General features: G+C 48.5%; 1 pseudogene across 1 annotated transcript in view; it reads left to right on the top strand.

Annotated features, from left to right (window-relative positions):
- The first annotated feature begins 2,228 nt into the window (after positions 1-2,228).
- LOC147737160 (uncharacterized) overlaps positions 2,229-21,644 on the top strand; it is a 118,089-nt pseudogene continuing 98,673 nt past the window's right edge. The window contains exons 1-2 of the transcript XR_015295523.1: positions 2,229-2,276; positions 14,352-14,529. The product of XR_015295523.1 is annotated as an uncharacterized LOC147737160 (transcript). The remainder of the gene's footprint in view (positions 2,277-14,351; positions 14,530-21,644) is intronic.

Below are 21,644 nucleotides of genomic sequence, written 5' to 3' on the forward strand. Positions count from 1 at the left end.
CTCTTGGTTTCTTCTAGCGAACTTAATTCAGCACAGTTCATGTGCTCAGTATCTATGTAGTAGCTCTCTGTGACAGCAACTTCTGAAAACAAATGTGTGCAGGGCCATTCTGTTCATCTGGGCAGTGTGCGGGCTCTGCATTCACATTATAATGTTATGCAATTATTTCATAACCTGTTGCAGAGGCCTGCTTGGGCATTGTTTAGCAGTGATACGAGTGTATTTAATACTGAATCTCTCGTTTTGCACATACTCCAGTTCTTAGCTACATGACTGCGTTTTTGTCAAAACTATTGCATTGTATTTTCCATGGGCTGTTTTTTTAGTACATTGTGGCTTCTCGAGGTCACCTAAAAGCGATCATGGGAGTTCTGTACTTCGTTTTCATGTTACACCTGACCTAGGGCTGTCATCCGTACTGGAGTGTGCACGTGCCCTGCTCTCCACATGCCGCCTAAGCAGAATATTGCTTGTAAGACCTGAACTCTTCTGTTTTTATAAACGCCAAAACAAAAACCTTTTTTGAAACGCAGTATGAAGACGGAAAAGGGAGAAATGGTCCCTTAAATAAAACATGCTTGGACGAGTTACAGTTCACATTTAATGCTTCTAAAAATGATTTCTTAATTACCATGATTGATCATCTGTGTGCAATTTATATCCCATGAAGTTTTAAAACATATGCTTACAAAACGCCCTGGTGTAGCCACACTCAGGGCGGAGCATAAGGGAAGGGGATAAAATATAATAAAATATTGAGAAATGACAAGACACAACACAAATGTAACAAACCGAGTGATAGAACAGTGAATATCACCCTGTGACTGGGAACGGTGATAAGACAAAGTGCAGTTAATGGGAAAGTGCTTTAAAACTGGTTTGTGGATACCAATGAAACCTTTATTTATAGGTTCCACAACCCGGATTAAAAAGAATGAGGATGGGTCGGGTTAGAAGAGAAGACTAGGTTCTCAAACCGTTATTAGTTTTTCCCCTTCCCTTATGCTCTGGCCTGAGTGTGGCTACACCAGAGCGTTTTGTAAGCAGACCCGATGATGAAGCATGTCACACACTTTTGTGTGAGTGAGGGCAGTTTTCAAAACAGATTTCTTTTTTTTGTCTTGTGTTGTTACACGTGTACTCTAATCTCTCCACCCCTTCTTGTGTGTATACTTTGCCTTAAGGGGTTTAGGGTGGTGGAGTTGTATAATTTCTTTGACCCTCTCCCCTTCTTTGTGAATAGTGAGTTTTGAAACATATGCCTTTTGTAGCAGGCCCCCTTCCAGTAACATTCATCTTAGAAAGGGGCTGTAGGTTAGTAAGTTTGCAATTCAGGGGCTTTGCAGAAGCTTGAACGTCTTTCAAGGCTTATTACTGTTTTAAAGGGCGTAGTAATTTCTGATATTTCGCTTTTTCCATGGATTTATGTGTTTAGTTTTATTTCAGGGGAAAATGTCTCTGTCTCTGAGAGCTGCAGTCATGCTGCTGTCTCCGGTTAGCGCCCTTCCTTCCATTTCTGCTGCTTTGCTGCAGTTTTAAGACCTTGTTAGAGTTTCTTGTTGCTCAAATGGGGGTAATTTCTGATATTTATCTGTTTCCCTAATCTTCATTACTTGATTTTGCCCGCAGCAAGTCAGTGTCAATCATTGTCATTGAAATTATGAAAATGTCACACATAGCAATCTGAAACTTTGGCAGCTATGGTTTGGGGATTCACGGCACTGTCACCCCCAGGAACAGGAACATTAGAAACACTGCTCAGCCTCATTGCAGCAGCTGAGTCTACATTTCACACATTGAATGAAATACAAGTCCTCATTTAAATTAACTCCTGAATGTCATGTCTGTTCCTTTGCAGGTGCCAATGCTTGTTTTCCATACAAGACCCTGTCATGGACTGTGAGTGTCCACACCTCTGTGACATTTAAAAACCCAGGTCTTTACAGTCACCAAAGCTTGTTTCCCTGCTGGAGCCTGGAGGCAGTTGTTCCGTCAGTGGCCACCAGAGTGCGCTCCTCGCCTGCTGATGAAACCCACTGAGCTGCAAATTGTATGGAAGGGAGAAGGGTTTCCTCTTCCGGGTCAGTGGCGGCAGAGACAGCACCAGCAGCGGTGGTGACATCACTTCCTGTCTCTCCTCGTGTGCTGCAGAAGAGGAAGGAGCCCTTTCTGTCTGTGCAGTTACCTTCATCTTCAGACCCTCACAGACCCCAGATCTGCTCCCCCCCCCCCCCCCCCCCCCGAGGAGGAGAGAGCCAGGACAGGTTTCTGCTCAGGTAGGAGAGCTGCCAACTCACTTGGCTGCAATTTATTAATCCATGGATCAGATTCCCCCTCCCCCCCCCCCCCCCCCCCCTGACATTCATGGTGAGGTCAGGAAAGCTCAGCTGTTCCTGCTGCTGAGCCTGAGTGGGGTGCAGAGGAGTCAGGCCTGTCCAGGGGTGCAGCGGAGGAGAGGCCTGTCCAGGGGTGCAGAGGAGGTGAGGCCTGTCCAGGGGTGCAGAGGAGGAGAGGCCTGTCCAGGGGTGCAGATGAGGAGAGGCCTGTCCAGGGGTGCGGAGGAGGAGAGGCCTGTCCAGGGGTGCAGATGAGGAGAGGCCTGTCCAGGGGTGCGGAGGAGGAGAGGCCTGTCCAGGGGTGCAGAGGAGGAGAGGCCTGTCCATGGGTGCAGAGGAGGAGAGGCCTGTCCAGGGGAGCAGTGTCTCTCTTCGGGGCCTGTGCATAGCGCCCGAGGCTCAGGGTGGAGTCAGAGGCGCTGTATGGGGTGGAATGAACTCTGGGCTCCTCTGTCTTTCATGAGAATCCTTCACCGAGAGGCCTGTCCAGTGGTGCAGAGGAGGTGAGGCCTGTCCAGGGGTGCAGAGGAGGCCAGGCCTGTCCAGGGGTGCAGAGGAGGCCAGGCCTGTCCAGGGGTGCAGAGGAGATGAGGCCTGTCCAGGGGTGCAGAGGAGGCCAGGCCTGTCCAGGGGTGCAGATGAGGAGAGGCCTGTCCAGGGGTGCGGAGGAGGAGAGGCCTGTCCAGGGGTGCTGAGGAGGTGAGGCCCGGAGGAGAGGCCTGTCCAAGGGTGCAGAGGAGGTGAGGCCTCTCCAGGGGGTGCAGAGGAGGTGAGGCCTGTCCAAGGGGTGCAGAGGAGGTGAGGCCTGTCCAGGGTATGCAGAGGAGGTGAGGCCTATCCAGGGGTGCAGAGGCCTGTCCTGGGTTGCAGAGGAGGCGAGGCCTGTCAAGGGGTGCATTGGAGGTGAGGCCGTCCATGGGTGCAGAGGAGGTGAGGCCTGTCTAGGGGTGCAGAGAAGGTGAGGCCTGTCCAGGGGTGCAGCGCAGGTGAGGCCTGTCCAGGGGTGCAGAGGAGGAGAGGCCGGTCCAGGGGTGCTGAGGAGGAGAGGCCTGTCCAGGGGTGCAGAGGAGGTGAGGCCTGTCCAGGGGTGCAGAGGAGGTGAGGCCTGTCCAGAGGCGTGAGGAGGCCTGTCCAGGGGTGCAGAGGAAGTGAGGCCTGTCCAGTAAATGCAGAGGAGGTGAGACCTGTCCAGGGGTGCAGAGAAGGAGAGGCCTGTCTAGGGGTGCCAAGAAGGAGAGCCTTGTCCAGGGGTGCAGAGGATGGGAGGCCTGTTCACGGGTGCAGAAGAGGCGAGGCCTGTCCAGGGGTGCAGAGGAGGCAAGGCCTGTCCAGGGGTGCTGAGGAGGAAAGGCCTGTCCAGGGCTGCAGAGGACGTGAGGCCTGTCCAGGGGCGCAGAGGAGGAGAGGCCTGTCCAGGGGTGCTGAGGAGAGAGGCCTGTCCAGGGGTGCAGAGGAGGTAAGGCCTGTCCAGGGGAGCAGTGTCTCTCTTCGGGGAACTGTGCATAGCGCCGCCAGGCTCAGGGCGGATTGAGAGGCGCTGTATGGGGTGGAATGAAGTCTTGGCTCCTCTGTCCTTAATGAGAATCCTTCACTGAGAGCTCCTGGGAGAAGCACCGAGAGGCCTGTCCAGGGGTGCAGAGGAGGTGAGGCCTGTCCAGGGGGCAGAGGAGGAAAGGCCTGTCCAGGGGTGCAGAGGAGGTGAGGCTTGTCCAGAGGTACAGAAGAGGAGAGGCATGTCCAGGGGTGCAGAGGAGGTGAGGCCTGTCCAGGGGTGCAGAGGAGGTGAGACCTGTCCTGGGGGTACAAAGGAGGTGAGACCTGTCCAGGGGGTGCAGAGGAGGAGAGGCTTGTCCAGAGGAGTGCAGAGGAGGTGAGGCCATTCCAGGGGTGCATAGGAGGTGAGGCCTGTCCAGGGGTGCAGAGGACGTGAGGCCTGTCCAGGGGTGCAGAGGACGTGAGGCCTGTCCAGGGGTGCAGAGGAGGAGAGGCCTGTCCAGGGGTGCAGAGGAGGAGAGGCCTGTCCAGTGGTGCTGAGGAGGAGAGGCCTGTCCATCGGTGCAGAGGAGGTGAGGCCTGACCAGGGGAGAAGTGTCTCTCTTCAGGGGACTGTGCATAGCGCCGCCAGGCTCAGGGCAGAGTGAGAGGCGCAGTATGGGGTGGAATGATGTCTGGGCTCCTCTGTCCTTAATGAGAATCCTTCACCGAGAGCTCCAGGGAGAAGCACCGTGAGGCCTGTCCAGGGGTGCAGAGGAGGTGAGGCCTGTCCAGGGGGCAGAGGAGGAAAGGCCTGTTCAGGGGTGCAGAGGAGGTGAGGCTTGTCCAGAGGTACAGAAGAGGAGAGGCATGTCCAGTGGTGCAGAGGAGGTGAGGCCTCTCTAGGGGTGCAGAGGAGGTGAGGCCTGTCCTGGGGTACAGAGGAGGTGAGACCTGTCCAGGGGGTGCAGAGGAGGAGAGGCTTGTTCAGAGGAGTGCAGAGGAGGCGAGGCCAGTCCAGGGGTGCAGAGGAGGTGAGGCCTGTCCAGGGATGCAGAGGATGTGAGGCCTGTCCGGGGATGCAGAGGATGTGAGGCCAGTCCAGGGGTGCAGAGAAGGTGAGGCCTCGCCGGGGTGCAAAGGAGGTGAGGCCTGTCCTGGGGGGTACAGCAGAGGTGAGGCTTGTCCAAAGGGTGCAAAGGAGATAAGGCATGTCCTTTTTAGGGGGGTTGCAAAGAAGGTGACGCCTGTCCAAAAGGTGCAGAGGAGGTGAAGCCCCCCAGGGGGAGGAGAGGAGGTGGCCTGTCCAGGGGGAGTAGAGGAGGTGAGGCCTGTCCAGGGGTGCTGAAGTGATGAGGCCTGCAAAGCTGATGCAGAAGAGTTGAGGCCTGTTCCGTGGGGGTGCAGAGGAGGAGATGCCTGTCCTGAGGGGTGTAGAGGAGTTGCATGTCCAGGGGGAGCAGAAGAGGTGAGGCCTGTCCTGGGCGTGCAGAGGAGGTGAGGCCTGTCCCCGGGTGGAGAGGAGGTGAGGCCTGTCCTGAGGGGTGCAGGGGAGATGCCTGTCCATGGGGAGCAGAGGAGGCGAGGCCTGTCCGCGGTGCAGAGGAGGTGAAGCATGTCCTGTCCAGGGGGTTAAGCGCAGGTGAGGCCTGTCCAGTGGTGCAGAGGAGGTGGTACCTGTTCCTGGCTGGGGGTGCAGAGGAGGTGAGGCGTATCCGGGAGTGGTGTAAAGTGGTTGAGGCTTGTCCAGGAGGATTCAGAGGAGTGGAGGCTGGGATGAAAAACGGCACAAACAGGGTGGCAGAGGCAAGACAAGGGATAGTTACCTCATGTCCTCGGTAGACACTGCTCTCCTGGTTTTACCGAGCAGCAAAATGGCGTCCGCAAAGGTCTGAAAATTCCGGAATCGGGCGTGTTTTTTGCGTTCTGAGTGACGGATGACGTCACAGGTCGAAAGAACGCAAAACCACGCCCATGAATCCGAAAGAGACGGGGCTTGAACGGAGTGATGCCCTTTCCTCCAATGGCTGGCCTCCATTTAGGAAGCCAGCCAATGGAGGAGAGAGGCGGGTTCAAGCCCCCATACTACAAAACATTAAATCTCTCACAGAGACTGCACAAGCGCAGCCTACTGTCCTCGACCTAATAAAGCATGTCCCTCGACTGCTAACATATTTTCTGTTACAATCGTTCTTCACATAAACGCTGTTTATAATCATGGCATGGGAATACATCCTCTGTACCGACATCAAAAAAGGAGTTTAGCATCCGGTGTAGTTGATTATAGACATGTATCTCGGGACAGTCTAACCCACCCATGTTGGGACTATGCCCTGTTCTTTCTGGGTAGGGGAGGTCTTGCCGCTGCGCCTCTAGGTATGTTGTGAAAGTTCCCCAGATATCTCTGGGCCTGGAGGTGGGGGAGGACCGTTATTGCATATAGGTCGCTGTGTGTGGAACAGGACACCATGCTCTTCAGCCATCCCTTCACCGAGGGTGCTGTTCTGCCACCCCAATGAATGGATACCCCCCTTTTGGCCAGTAGTAAGCTGATGGCAACAAACCTGCGAATTACCGGTGGGAAATGCTTTACATATCCCAACAGGGCAATCTCTGGCAAGGGGGTCATCGGTACCTTAACCAAGCCACTCACTATCTTATGTATTCCTACCCAGTATGAGTGTTTGCGTGGACAGGTCCAGGCGAGGTGGGCGAAGTCTTCATTTGGAGCGCTGCATCTTGCACAATGGTGCGGCCTGACAGGGTCTATCCTGTGGAGTCTGGAGGGGGTAATGTATATCCTATGAAGAAACTTAAAGTGTATTAGTTTGTGTCGGCCATTAAGGGAGACATTTTTCGTAACTGCACAGCAGGCAGCCCACTGTTCGTCTGTGATCGGATTACCCAAGTCAGTCTCCCATGCACTGCGTACTCCGTCTACGATTGCAGCGCATGCCTTATAGAGCTGGGATATTAGATGTACCTCTCTCTCGCTGCTTATCACTGTCGTGAGTGGGGGGAAGGAAGGAGGTTCCAGAGGGTAGTCCGGTAAAATAGCTCGCAGGGCAGAACAGATTTATAGAAGGACGTATCTGTCCATGAATGTGGCACCAGGGAACAAGGAATCATCATCAGGATCAGAAATATGTCCATCTGGAAATAGAACGCCTATCTTAGCAATGTCAAATTTAGCGCATGTCTTCTGTATGAGCTTTTTGCTAGTTATAGGTATCCATTTAGGGTTCGGGAGTGGGAGGTCGGAAGAATAAAGCAATGGTGTGTGTGTTATGCAACACAATTTCTCCCATGCCCAACTAGTGGTCGATGCTCCTTGGATATCTTTGGGGAAACCCTTCGGTAATATCACTGCTAAAATGTCCGGGAGGACTAAGTCAGACTCTGGTCGGAGGTATGGAATTCTGGCATCAGGGTGGTACCATGTCTATGCAAAACTGCACTGTGCAGCTAAATAGTCCAGTTGTAAATCAGGGACCCCAAACCCACCTCTATCGCAGGGGAGTGTCAAAACCTGCCAGTTTACCCTGGTGTATCCGCCACCCCATACTAATCTTATTAAGTGTGATCGAAGGGTCGAAAAGAATTTATTTGTGAGAGGGATTGGGATGTTTTGAAATAGATATAAAAATTCAGGGCAGAGATGCCTCATCAATGCTCTCCTCAGAGATAGGCTCACTGAGAAAGTCCTGCATAAACTTCTCGAGATAAACTAAAGCGACCTCAGACAAATAACTCTTCTGCTGCACCCTGTCTTGACCCAATCTAGTGGTGTATAATGTTTTAAAATAGGACATAAATTCCCCCTGGATATCCAGTGGGTCAGTGATCTGTTGTCCCGACGAAGTTCTCAACTTGGGGATGCATGCCTTACAATAGGGAGGTCTAATCATCTGTGCTAGGACTCGTCCCGGCCGCTCGCCTTCGCCGTATTTCCTGGCATTGTAGTATTTCCCCATAAAAAGGATCTCCCTCTCAGTGGTATCTTTGAATTCTGTGAGCAGGGACAAATGTTGCTTGTCTATTTCGGGACCTGTTGCCTGGCGTTGTTCAGAGTCTAACGGCCCTAGGTCCTTTTTCAGGTGGGCTAACGTACTGCACAAATCCCGCACTACACCGGCATTTTTGGATATACACACGCCCCTCATGTATGCTTTAAAACCCTCCCATAACATTGCCACAGTGTCTACTGAACCAGTGTTAATGACGAAGTAGTCCTCTATCGCTTCTCGTAATTCCTGTCTAAAAACGTCATCATCTAATGTGTGGCTGGGGAATCGCCACTGCCATTCAAACCCCTCGGGTCGCGGCACCTTCAATGTTAATAATACAGGGGAGTGATCCGAATATGTGCGAGGAAGCGTCTGGATCACATGACACCAGCTGATAAGTTCTGGGGATGCCAGCCAATAGTCGAGCCTCTTCTGTGTATTATGACTGCCAGTGTAGTGAGTATAGTCAGTGCTATGTGGATTTTGCGTACAACCTATGTCAATTAAGGAGAAGCCCTCTATCGCTTCTCATATGTGCGTCCAGCGTCAGTCGCCCTGGCAGCGGCTCCACACTCCAGTGTATTTCCGCCTGGCCTCCTGTACCATGATTGTAAAGTCTGGGTATAGGGACAGCTTGGAGCCCTGCCATGCCGCTTCGCCCCGTTCTCGTGCCTGGCGCATGGCCGTGTCTCGATCCCAAAAGTTCATGACACGGGCAGTGATGGGTCTGGGCGGGCAACCAGGATTGGGCCTTGGACCTAGTGATCTATGAGTGCGTCCTATCACAAAGCCCATAGTGAAGACTTCTCTACAAAACAAGTCTATCAGGATTGTTTCTACCAAGGTGTCCATGCGACCAGCGGCTGTCGATTCCGGAACACCCAAAATGTGCACGTTATTTTGGCGACTGCGCGCCACTAAGTCCTCTTTCTTGATCGCGACGTCTTTGAGGTAACGTTCTATTTGGCCGAGCCTTTTCAAGGATTGAGCCGTTCCATCTCCTAGATCTGATGTATGCGATTCCACCATTTCGAGTTTTCTGTCGTGAACTTGGATCTTCGATCCCAAATCCGCCATGTGCCTGTCTAGGGCATCAATGCTCACATCTAAGGCTCTGAACCCCGCTCTCATCTCTTGTAGCAGGGAACCTAATTGGTTGCTATCACCCTCTGGTGTTGTGTCTTTCTGGCCACCTTTCGTCATGTTGTCAGGGGCTTCTTGGGCTACTTTGGTGACCTTTTCAAAGGGGAGAAGGTGCTGTTTGGGGTCTTTGCAGCCCATACCGCAGTTCCACCCGCCAAGTATTAATTAAGCCCAATGCCAGAGTCTTCTGGTTATGGCCGCAGAGCAGGTGCAAGTAGCTGGCGAAGAGAGATTAGGCAAGCAGAACTGATCAGCAAGGAATGGCATCCATTTTGTGACAACAGAGGAGGTTTTGGGTATTTCACTATTGTCTCCCACAATGGAGCTTGTGGCGCAGCAGTGGGGCAATGTGCAGTCGGCAGTTAATGTTTCAAGTTTGCTGCAGCATAAATTGGTGGCTGGGGCAGAGACACTGCTGAGGTTTGGATTCCGTTTTTCGCTCCGGGAGCAGCGCAGCCACGCCAGGAAGGGTTACAACAATGGAGCCCTATGGGGAAAAGGGGGAGAACAGCGCAGGCCGCGGCCGAGCGAGTGCATATGTGGGGAGGAGATCCCCATGGGCGCCCTGGAAATGCTGTACCAGGTGTCGACGGGGGAACGATCACAAGCACCGTCCCTGTGTGCCCCCGCGATCAGCGCAGACATAAGAGTGCCGCGCTCGGACCACCGGAGGTCAAACGAACCTCCCGCCAGTACCGAGCGCCGCTTTGCCCAGAATGTGGCCGCTCAACACTCCGGCCCGTGGCCCGGTGACTCACAGCACCCCAGCTGCTGGCTCAGTCCCTCCGCCGCCGCACCCGGAGTCTCCTCATATCGTCGATGCCGCCATCTTGAAAGTCGTCCTTCCGCCTGTAGTCACCGATTTCTGCCGTTCCGGTGGTTTTCTCGCAGCACCGCAGGGAGACTTTTAATCAGGATCCCTTCTGCTGCATTTAGGCATCTTTTCCCTGCCCGGTAGCCACGCCGGATAGCGGGAAATCACGTTGTTGCAACGACTGCTGGCAGAGCTTCAAAGCCGAGCAATCATCTTGGTCTCCGGCTTGGCCACGGCCCGGCTCTCACCTCTTCTTCAGCCCTGGTGCCACTGTGCCTGCTGCACTAACAATAGATGTGCCTATGTTCTGTGTCCTAGGAGCATTTTGCACTTTGATCCCTAACCTTCGGTGCACTGGGAGTTGGTTGCACTGGGCTGTTTACTTTTATGTGCCCTGATGTGACTCCATCTGCCCTCATATGAACCATATATTAGATAAGACCCTTTCAACTCTGCGACCCGGAAGGGCCTCTCTGAAACCTGATATGCAGAGAATAGATATAAAAACACAAAGCAAAAGAGAAAATGGGGATATAAAAAACAGTGAATGTTGTAGAAAAACAGAACGATAAGCAGCAAAGGAGAAACAAAGGTTATGAAGTGCGTGTGTGATTAGGGTGACCAGGTGCCCCGGATTTACCAGGACAACCCCAGTTTTTCAAATTTCAAGAAATTTGTCTTGTGTCCCTGTTTTCATAGAGGGCTAACTGAAAGAGACACATTTTTATGTATTACATTGGAGGACTGGCTAGTTTCTGTTATCAGAAAGCAATTTAATAGCAGGTATGAACCAGTGTTTAAAATGGCCTTTTATTTATTTCCTTGGCATTTCGATGTTGATAAGCACTGTGTTCCCATACCCCTCAGTTAATGTAAAATAGTCGTTCTTCTTTTAGATTTTTTTAAAATATACAGTTTTTTTGTTGTTTTCAAAATCTGGTAGTCTTATGTGTGACCAAAATAGCAAAAAAGATAGAAAGATAGACTAAGAGAATGTGAAAACTAAGTGAGAAATAGCATGAGAGAATGAAATAGGGTAAGAACCAGAGCAAAAGAGAAACAAATTAACATGAAAGTGACTGCAAAATCAAGGGAATTATAGAATAGAGTGAAAAAGTCAAAGGTTAGCATTTAGAATTTGTGAGATGATGGATATCAGCCAGAGATTGTCAGATATGATGTCCCCCTTATTCAGAGTGCTTAAAGGTGCACACTCTGCAAGTAGGGTGGAGAGTGAGAAAGATGAGAATGGAGAGCTAGAGGAAACCCAAAGGTATCAGAGAACAGAGTGAAAAAGAGGAAAGAAAGAGGGTGATGCTGACAATGGATGAGAAGAAGAGCAAATAAGGCAAAAATAAAGAGAGATATAAAAGGAGACAAAGATGAGGATGAGAGAAGAACAGAGGGATAAAAAGAGCAGCAGAGCTAGCAGAAGAGAACAAGATCAAGAGAGCGAACATACAACAGACAGTGAGACATACAAAGTAAAAGCAAGAAAATAAAGAGTGAGAAAAAACAAGATTGAAAGAATAAAAGGCTGTTGAAAAAGAGGAAGAGAGTTAAAAGAAAACAGTGAGATAATACGGGAAAATGAAAGTGAGAAGCTAGAAAGAGAAAGTAAGAGATAAATTAAGACCATGAAGGTCCACTAGAGTGAGGGAATGAGAGGCTGAAAAGGATAGAAGAGGGACCACATTTGTGAGAGACATGAAAGGAGAGAAAGTAAAGTGGACTGAGAAGAAAGGCTGCAGAGAAGGAATTTGTGATGTTAAAGGTTTTTATCTCATAAATTGACGTACTTTTCATAAATACTATAACCAGGCGCAGGTAGCAATGTCTTTAGCACGGGGATTTACTAATGAAAATCAAAACAATTACACCACTTGTAGGTGGTGGGAATAAAGAAAAATCAGCAATATTGATCCATTAACAAAATTCAGGATAAACAGTTTTGAAGTTAACTCACAATAGAATGGTACATCGACTTTCAGTGCCAGCTAGTTCTCACAAGGAAATACTATCTGTAGATTGCTGTTTTAGGGAAAAGGTATGCCACAGAGTAATCGCAGGCACATCTGTGAAGTATAAATAGTCCAGTAATCATGATCTATACAAGACTTTGATTGCCAACGGTCTGCACTCCAAAGAGTAGGCAGTCGAAGCAGTTACAAATGGAGGCTGCATAGATTGAGAGAGAGAGAATTTACTAACTAGCCTATGGCTTAACTGGAAGATCCTATTATAAATTGATATCTTTGAGCGTAGAGGTAAGGGCTGAGGAGCACCTTGGGTGTCAGTGAGTACCCGTAAGTGGATAGGATCACTCATCAGTGAGGCAGTAAAACCAGAGTCTCAGAAAATGCAGACTACTGCCACCTGGGGATCTGGGTTCAAGTCTCGGTAACGACGCCAAAATCTCCTGTGATTCTGGGCAAATCACTTAATCTCCCGTGCCTATAATGAATGTGTGTCTGTCCTCCTGTAATGTAACTGGTGCTATGTAAAGCGCTCTGATACCCAATTCGGTTCGGGTCTAGTTCGCGCTATATAAAACTCTGCAAAAAAAATAATAATCACATGTGAGTTTTAATTGCGACAGTGCCCTGTCCCTCAGGGCCAACTAGCCCTCCTGTTACCTCCAGTAAGCCCCATACAGCTGGATTGCTGAGAGTGTTCAAAGGCCACGCCACCTTTTTACACCATTCTGCAAACGCGACTCCTGGCGCACTGCTGCTCAGGGGATGAAGTTCACTTTAGTCCTGAGGGTTTCAGGACACAACAGGACCTCATTGCCCCATCAGCAATGCGCCACAAGGCACGTTTGCAAAGTGGTGTAAAAAAGGGCATGGCCTCGGACCACCCCTCAGCAATCCCACTGTGTGGTGCTTGCTGGAGGTACCTGGTGGGCTAGTTGGCCCCTAAGGACCCATAAGATGCGAGGGGACTTCATCCCCCTACACAAAACGCACCAGAAGGCGTGTTTTCAAGTGGTGCAGGGAGGGGGCGGGGCCTCCGGCGAGATTCAGCTTCAGTTTTCTTTTTTGTTTTTTAGGAGGGGGCTGTGTGGCCCGCCTTCTCTTAAAAAATTTTGGGCCCCAGGGACCACATCCCCCGGGGCCTGGCCTTGTTTTAAATAATTTTTTTATTTTATTTATTTTTTATTTATTTTTTTACATGGGTCCCCATGCCCCTGGGTCACTTGTGACCCCGGGGACCCAATCCCCCAGAACCTGGCCATGTGTAAAAAAAAATTGCCGGGAGGGGGGCAGCGTGGCCTCACTCCCCAGGGCCACCTCTAGCCCGGGGACCACATCCCCCAGGGCTGCTCTTCCATTAAAAAAAATCAATAAACTAAAGGGGAGAGGGCTTTGTGGCCCCCTCCCGTGCCATTTGTGGCCCCAGGGACCCCATCCCCGGGGGCCGACCCTCAATTTGGAGGGAGCCCCAATGCCCCAACGGTCCCTGCCAGCTCCTCGCCTCCTGCGGGAGCCATAATTGCTTTTGGGTAAGGGGAGCTGCTAACATGCAGCTGCCCTTGCCCAAAAGCAATTCTGCTTTGCTTCTTGGAAGCGAGAGCAGGTTTCCTGCTCTCGCTTCTAAGAAGCAAAGCAGAGTTTGCTATGGCATGGCGGGAGACATTGCAGCTGGCTCTAGGGGGTCATGGTCCCCAGGCCATCAAGGGCTCTAGAATGGGGGCTGCGCGGCCCCCCTCCCAACGAGTACAAAGCCTCTTGGAGACGGTGGTCCCCGGGGCCCAGGGTGTCACGAATTCACCCACCTGTACTCTGGTTTGTTCCTTCGTTGATGCTTCTATTACCCAACACCCTCTGAACTCCACCAAAGAGGCAAGGATAGGATTCACTTGCCGCCCTGATCGAGCCCCGGGGGAGGGGGGAGTAGGGACGAGAGAAAAGAGAAGACACACTGGATTCTTGTAGACCGACTTCACAATTCAGTCGTGTAGAATGTCTTGCGAGAAAGGCAAAGTGTTACTGGGCTTCATTTTTCAGCTCGTGTATAATCTGATAAATATACCCGAATAATATGAATACCCTAAATCACATCTTTAGGTCAAACATCTGCTTTGGAACTCTTAATTGGGTATACCTGAATTACAATTGACCTTTTCTCAAAAGGATTCTTGAAACTAAAAGAAAGAATAAACAAAAAAAACACTACTGGTGAACTAATAATCTGTGATTGCTCAAATTATCACAAGAGTTACTGATTTCCTTTACAATATTTGCTCCGTAATTTCACATTAAATATATATAAATAATAATAGCAATTGAGCTCTCTGTTCCCTTTCAGTCTTCTAATCAGACTCAAGGTATTTACACAAATGTCTGTTTTACTTTAACATTCTTTACTTACTCAATGTCCTTAAAGTCCTTGGATTGTTTCAGGAAGAGTTTCAAAACGTTCTCTTGATTTATAGAAGGTCAAGAGGTCTGCCACAGTTTTCATAAAGTTTAAATTCTTACTGGTATGTGTTCAAGCATGCTAACGCTTTACAATTCAGAGCGAGGTGTTGCTTGGCAATCCTTTGTTGATTCTCTTTTCTTTTCTCTTTTGCAGGAAATCGGAAACCGTGCTGGGAGAGGATTTGGAGCCGGAAATTCAGAAACAGGAAGGGACGTCTGAAATGTAACCGGGCAGCAAGAACACAGCCGAAGACACTGAGTGAAGACAGGGAAGGAAGCAGGGTGGAGCGCTGAAAAGCTTCGGATGATTTGCCACCCAGGTCCGGAGTCAGGTGAGTCTTTAGGCACGAAGCGAAACATCGGGAAGCAAGTGGCTGGGGTTTAAATAGCTTTGGGTCTCAGGTTTTCTCACGTGTGCATGTGAAGGTGATTTGGGCTTTAGATCTTTCCCAAGTAATTCACGTGTACATGCCAATATCTTTTACACATGCAGGAAATGCCTCCTGCCCCCCCAAAGTTCTTCGTATGTGACAGCGTTTTTCCGGATGCAAGGCATGGAAAGATCTGACCAATCTTGGAGTATGTACATGTGTGTCTGGTTCCCAGGATCTTTCTGATGCATCATAACCATTCCAGTCAATTAAATAATGTAATCAACCATGTATACGTTTTGCATCTATAATGCGATTTACTTCATATGCAATATTGTCTCCAACTACAACAGGTGGAGGAGGGTTGTCTTTTCGTGTGGACGGATCATGTGGTTTGAGCAAAGATACATGAAAAACTGGGTGGATGGTATATTCCGAGGGCAAAGTTAATCTCATTGAAACTGGATTCAAAATGTTATTTATGGGAAAGGGGCCAATGAACCTAGGTTTTAGTTTCTTGGGGCCTTCAATCTGGATATTTCTGGTTGATAACCAGACGAGATCCCCTACTTTATAGGGTGGTGCTGGTGTTTTGTGTTTCAACTGATAATTTGACCTTTTGGTAATTTTTGGCTAAACTACGCTTGGCTTGTTCTTGAAATTCTCGCAATTCTGTTAATCTTTCGGTCACAGCAGGCTTAAATCTGGAAGGATGGCAGGAATAGATCGTGGATGTAAGCCAGTTGTAAAAAAAGAAAGGGGAACAGCCTAAAGCTGCATGATAGCTATTGTTGTATGAAAACTCTGCTAATGGTAGGACCTCATCCCAATGAGCCGATATAATGGAGGTTAGGCACCGTAGACTTTGTTCAAGGTATTGATTAACTTTTTCTGTCTGGCCGTCAGTCTGTGGGTGAGAAGCGGAGGATAATGCTATTTCAATTCCTAAATGTTTGCATAACTGACTCCAGAATTTTGAAACGAATTGAGGGCCCCTGTCGGAAATTATTTTACTGGGAACAGGGCCGGCCTTAGGCATGTGCAAGCTGTGCACCTGCACAGGGCCGCCAAGCCTCAGGGGCCGCCACGAGGATGGATACAATATTTGCTTGACGGCCCCTTGCAGGGATTTGGCGGCCTCCGGCTCTCATCCCTGATTGGCAGTGGCGGTGTTTCTCACCAAGGGCATCGGGACTGGCAGACACCGGAAGCCGAGGATTCGAGTCTGTGCAGACTCAACCTCATACTGCTTCCCGCGTCGGCGTGTGCCTGCATTCTGTGGTGGTGGTCCTCGGAACGTACTGGAAGAAGGAAGCCTGCCGTTACTGTGTCATCAACTGCCAGCGCCTGGAGCTAGACGGACACGGACAGACTGCAGAGATGAGTCTACTCTCACTTGAGTCCCGACCCGTGACAGCTAGTCAGAAGTCGAGTCTGCACTGCAGTTCACCAGGCAGCCCAGGTAAGGCCCAGGCTGCATGCGCCATCTTCCTCGCCAGACACACATTCCTCCAGCTGACAGACATACTCCTGTATTAGACTGTCCCCAGCACACACACTGCGCCAGGCCTATCTGGCAGGCACGGTTCAGGCGCCATACCAGTCTAACAGACGCACGGTCCCCAGGTCGGAGTACATACCCTTCGGCCAGGCACACGTTCCTCCTGTTGGGGTCCAGTTTCTGTGTAGACCATTCCAAGCCCGGCCCCAGCCTGAGGCCCGGCAGCACCAGCAGCAAGGTCGGCTCGGTTCAAGCCCCATCTTCTCCTGGGCCTCGCGGACGGTGGAAGGCCTCAGAGGGCGAGCTGCAGCCCTCGCCCTCCCTCACTGCTCAACCTCCACGGCCACTCAGGACCGCTACTCCTCCATGGCCATTCGACTTCTCACTGTGGATTAATCTCCTGCACTGCCCGCCAGCGGCTCTCTGGAACAGAGTTCCTTTTACTTTTTCCTCCCTTCAGGTTCACGTCTCCCTCTCGCACTTCTTCCCACTCTGCTTTTACCGTCTATGCACCTCTCTCCCCAGCCTACCCCATAACCCCCTTAATGCCACTTATTGTCACTCTATGCTCCCACCTGCCATTTGTCTGCACTCTTTTCTCTCCCTTCGCTGGGACTTCTCTCCCTCGGTACTACCCCCTCTTCTCTATCCCTACCCACACTCTCTCACTCTACTTTTTTCCGCTTCTTCCTCCCTGGCCGCAAATCCACCTAAACCCTCATGTACTCGCGCCGGAACTCACTGCCTCACCCTGGTCTCAGTTCCTCTCTTGCTTCTTCCTGAGGAAATGAAAGGCGGACACAGAAACAATCCATTCTGCCTTAGGTTGGGGGGGGGATCATCGAGGGGGTGGAGGAGAGTGTGCGCACGAGTAAAGGGCATTGGCTCGCGCCAGCTGGCACAGTGTAGGGAATTAGGGCAATAGACGACAGTTGGAACTAGACAGGTAAGAAAGTTGGGGGCACAAAGTCCTTATAAAATGCAATATTCTTACTCGAAATTCTGAAGTATATTCTACAGAAGGTTTGTAAATATGCAGTTGCCGTTTTCACAATGACTCTCCATTGCACGCAGGTATGTCTGGGTTGCCTTGATGCCCTGTTGCTCTCTAGCTGACATACATTGAGTGAGATATAACCTTGCCATGGGGGGAGACTGAGCGGTCTCCGAGGCTCAAATGTTGAGTCTGTTCCTTAAATAGCCCTGTTCGAGGCCATGTCTCTTGTGCTTGAGAAGGCTGACAGCGGGCCATGGACCACCACAGATGTGTGCTAACAACCCTAACGAAAGCTAGGAAAATGCCCCTTCCCTTTAAGCTGGTGAAATACAGCCAGGGTCGGAGTGGATCAAAAAAAAGAGGCCCATGTACCAAAATAAAGTACCTCACTATTAGCGAAGCAGATAGCTAAAAGCGGCCAACGATTGAAAATCAGGCCCGTTTTGAACTTGTAAAGACACAATGTATATCTATTTTGCAAGGTATTAGATACTGCATATATTTATGTTTGCTGCAGGCATGGTTGTTTATCATATCAGGGAAATCAAAAGTAAAAACAAGTCCACTTGGTCATAAAACAGGCCCATAAACTGCAAAAAAAAGTCCCTTACACAGGTCTGTCAGAGCAGCCTATCGGGCACTGCCTGATTGCTATAGGACAGCCCCAAGCTGAATACAGCACTCATTACAGTGAACAGCATCCTCAGAGCTACAAATAGCTACACCCCTTCCACGGTCCCTGCATTTGACCTTGGCCAACGAAAAAGTAAGCACTGGAAATGGGAAACAACCTTTACAACGCAACTTTTACAACGCACTACCATTACGACGAAACTTTTACAAGGCAACATCCATTACAAAGCATGCATTTACAACGCAACCATTACAACGCATGACACTACAACGCACACCACTACAATGCATTTCATTACAACACATAGTACCCTTACACTATCCAACACTTACCCTACTGTTGCACCCCCTGTTGCACCCCCTGGAGTTAGAATAGTAATTTTTACCCCTACACTATCCAACACTTACCCTACTGTTGCACCCCCTGGAGTTAGAATAGTAATTTTTACCCCTACACTATCCAACACTTACCCTACTGTTGCACCACCTGGAGTTAGAATAGTAATTTTTACCCCTACACTATCCAATACTTACCTTACATGCAATGTAATGTTATGCATTGTAATGGTATGCGTTGTAAAGGTAGTATGCGATGTAATGGAATGAGTTGTAAACGTAGTTTTTAAAAATTTGTTGTAAATGCATGCGTTGTAATGGAATGCGTTGTAATGGATGTTGCGTTGTAAAAAATGCGTTGTAAAGGTAGGCGTTGTAAAAGTATGCGTTGTAATGTCATACATCCACTGGAAATGCTAATAGGTCTGGCTTATGAATGGAAGGGCCTCTTCTGCGGTTGATGGATTAAGGCACTCAATAAGTCATTATGCCTGCACTATTTCACTCATTTTTGGTTATTGATTAATTTCCTGTATGTGAGGGAGATTGCCTTGTCAGGAATAGGGTCTACTAACAGCCGATCTTCTAAGGTGGGAGTACTCAAGTAGTGACTCCCCGTCTGGGATGTGGTGGCCATGCACAATCTTTGCACCATGGATACGGAGTACTGCCTGACCAACTTTAGCTTTTTGGCATGTTAGTATATCCACACAATAAAGTTAAGGGAAAGTGTGTTGTGTAGACCAAGTTTCTGCTTTGCAAATGCCAGCTATGGGGATGTTCCCTAGGAAAGCAATAGAGGCCCCCTGTATCATGGTAAAGTGGGCTCTAAAAGGAATAGGCAAAGCCCTCTTTGCATAACTATCCATCTGGCTATGCCCGACTTTGATAAAGTCTTCCCTTTGTGCGGTTTGGAAAAAGTAACAAAGAATTGTTGAGTCTTTTGAAATAGTTTTGTCCTATCCACATATTACATTAAGGCTCGCTTAACATCTAAGGTGTGGGGGGTCTGTTCTGCAACTGAGTTAGGTTGAGGAAAGAAAACCGATAGTTCTATAGATTGACTAAGGTGTAATGGAGAGACCACCTTAGGAAGAAATTCAGGGTTGGTGCAATGGACAACCATTGCGTTAATTTATTAATCATGGGCTAAAAAACGGACTGACATGCGAAGGGTTACAGTAACAGACAGAAGAGCGAAAAAAATGAACTCACTGAAATATTTGATTCATTCAGTATGCCCTTGCTTACTGTGTGAGATTGCTTTACATATTTTTTTTAATCTGCATTGGCCTTGAAATTCTGTAAAGTACGGGTTAAATTTGCTTGATAGAATAGCTTGAGTGGACTAATGTTTTAATCGTGCCCAAAGGCAATTGTTCCAAATTTGTAAAATTCACAATTTTCAAAACTTCCACCTTACTGAACCCTGGAGTCTACTGTACACTGTCGTCCTCTAACTTTCTTTTAAGGCCAAGTAACATCACTCATGGTCTATCTGATTTTCACTTACTGTGTGCATTTTCACATGATTTTCTGACTTTATCTAGGTGGGAGATTCTTTTAAAGCTGATTGCATCACGTATGTTTTGCTCCGCCCCGCCCGGAACCCCTTTTCCGGGGCCTCCTACCTAAACTCCCTGCCCAGGGCCACCATGATCCTAGAGCCGTTCCTGCTGGGAAGGCCATGTAGTTTTACAATATGGTTTATGAACACTTCACTAAATTCTGTAGCTGCTGGTAGTTTTTGTAAGGGAATAAAGTGCCCCATTTTAGACAAAAGATCCACAACTACTGAAATTGCAGTGAAGTTATGGGATTGAGGCAAATCTGTGATGAAGTCCAAACTGATAGTATGCCAGGGAAGCGGAGGTATGGGCAATGGTTGTAGAATACCTTTAGGGGATGAATGGAAGGACTTTTGTGGTGCGCACACTGGGCAGGCTTTTATATATTGTTGGACGTCCTGTCTGATTTTTTTCCACCAGAAAAGCAACGGAAATAACTCTAAAGTTTTATTGACGCCTGGATGTCCTGCTGTACTAACATCATGATTCCAGTGTAATATCTGTTGTCACAAGTTTTCTTGAGGGATAAACAGTTTATCCTTGTGGAAGAAGTAACCCTCAAATATGGTGTTTTGTTTCTGAGCTAGCCATTGCTGTTCATTTACCACCTGAACACGCAATGTAACTTGGTCTAAAAAGGTGTCCGCTTGTGTGACTGCCACTATTTTTTCAGAAGGAGTTATACTTTGTCTAGATTTGTTTGTGAAAAGGATGTTAGCGTAACAAAGAATTCACAAAGTGTCAGACAGGAGTTGCTTTTGTCCAGGGCAGTACGTTATGATGAAATCGAATTCACTAAAAAAAAGTAACCAGCGCATCTGTCTGGGAGTGAGTGCCTTAACTGTGGTGAAAAACTGGAGATTTTTATGGTCTGATAATATGGTAATTGTATGCTTTGCACCCAATAAATTGTGTCTCCATTCAAGAAAGACCGCTTTAATTGGCAATAACTTGCGTTCTGCATTGGTATAATTCTGTTCAGCTGGTAACCGTTTGCGCGAGTAGAAGGCAATTGGGTGTCACTATCTCAGAAAATTTAGATATGAAGCTACTATCAGAATTGGCAAAACCTAGTACTCGCTGCGTGTCTTTTACAGAAGAGGGAGTGGGCCAATTTAAAATTGCTTCAACCTTTTATGTGTCCATGATTATTCCTTCAGGAGAAAGCCAATAACCTAAAAATTCGACCTTTTTTGTGTTAAATACACACTTTTCAAGTTCCACATACAAAGAATTGTCTCTTAATCTTTGTAGAACTGAGCGAACATGTGTAGTATGCTCTTCCTCAGTCTTGGAGAAGGCCAGTATGTCATCTATATATACGATGACACAGACATCAAGTAAATCACGTAGGACTTCATTGATGAAATACTGAAACGCTGCCGGGGCATTACAGAGACCGAATGGCATTACTGTATATTCGAATAGACCATATTTCGTGCGAAAGGTGGTCTTCCATTCGTCTCCCTCCTTAATACGAACAAGGTGATACGCGCCCCGTAAATCCAATTTAGTATAAATATTTGATCCTTTGATTTGATTCAGCAAGACTGAGCTAAGAGGTAATGGATAACGATTTTTAATCGTTGCCTTGTTAACTGCACGGTAATCTATGCATGCCCTCAGATCGCCAGATTTTTTAGCTCCAAAGAAAAGTGGCGAAGAGACTGGTGACGTAGAGTGTCTTATAAAACCAATCTCTAACAGTTTGTTTAAGTATGTTCTCAAATATTGGTTTTCAGGCGTATATCCTACTACAGGGTAAGACTGCACCAGGGATCAAGACTATCCTGAAGTCGTACACTCTGTGTGGTGGTAATTTAGTTGCTCGGACAGGATCAAATATATCAGCATAGTCTTGATATTCGCTGGGTAACTGTTGAGAATCTTGTTGTATGGTAGAACAAAATAATGGAGTTAAGGGATCTTGAGTTTCTGAATAACAATGATTTCTGCAATAGGAGGAGTCTAAAGTGACAGTTCTTTTAATCCAATCTATCTTCAGATTATGTAGTTCTAACCAAGAAACTCCCAGTATGAC

This window comes from Lissotriton vulgaris, chromosome 1_1 (genome assembly GCF_964263255.1).
Source record: "Lissotriton vulgaris chromosome 1_1, aLisVul1.2, whole genome shotgun sequence".
NCBI classification, from domain to species: Eukaryota; Metazoa; Chordata; class Amphibia; order Caudata; family Salamandridae; genus Lissotriton; species Lissotriton vulgaris.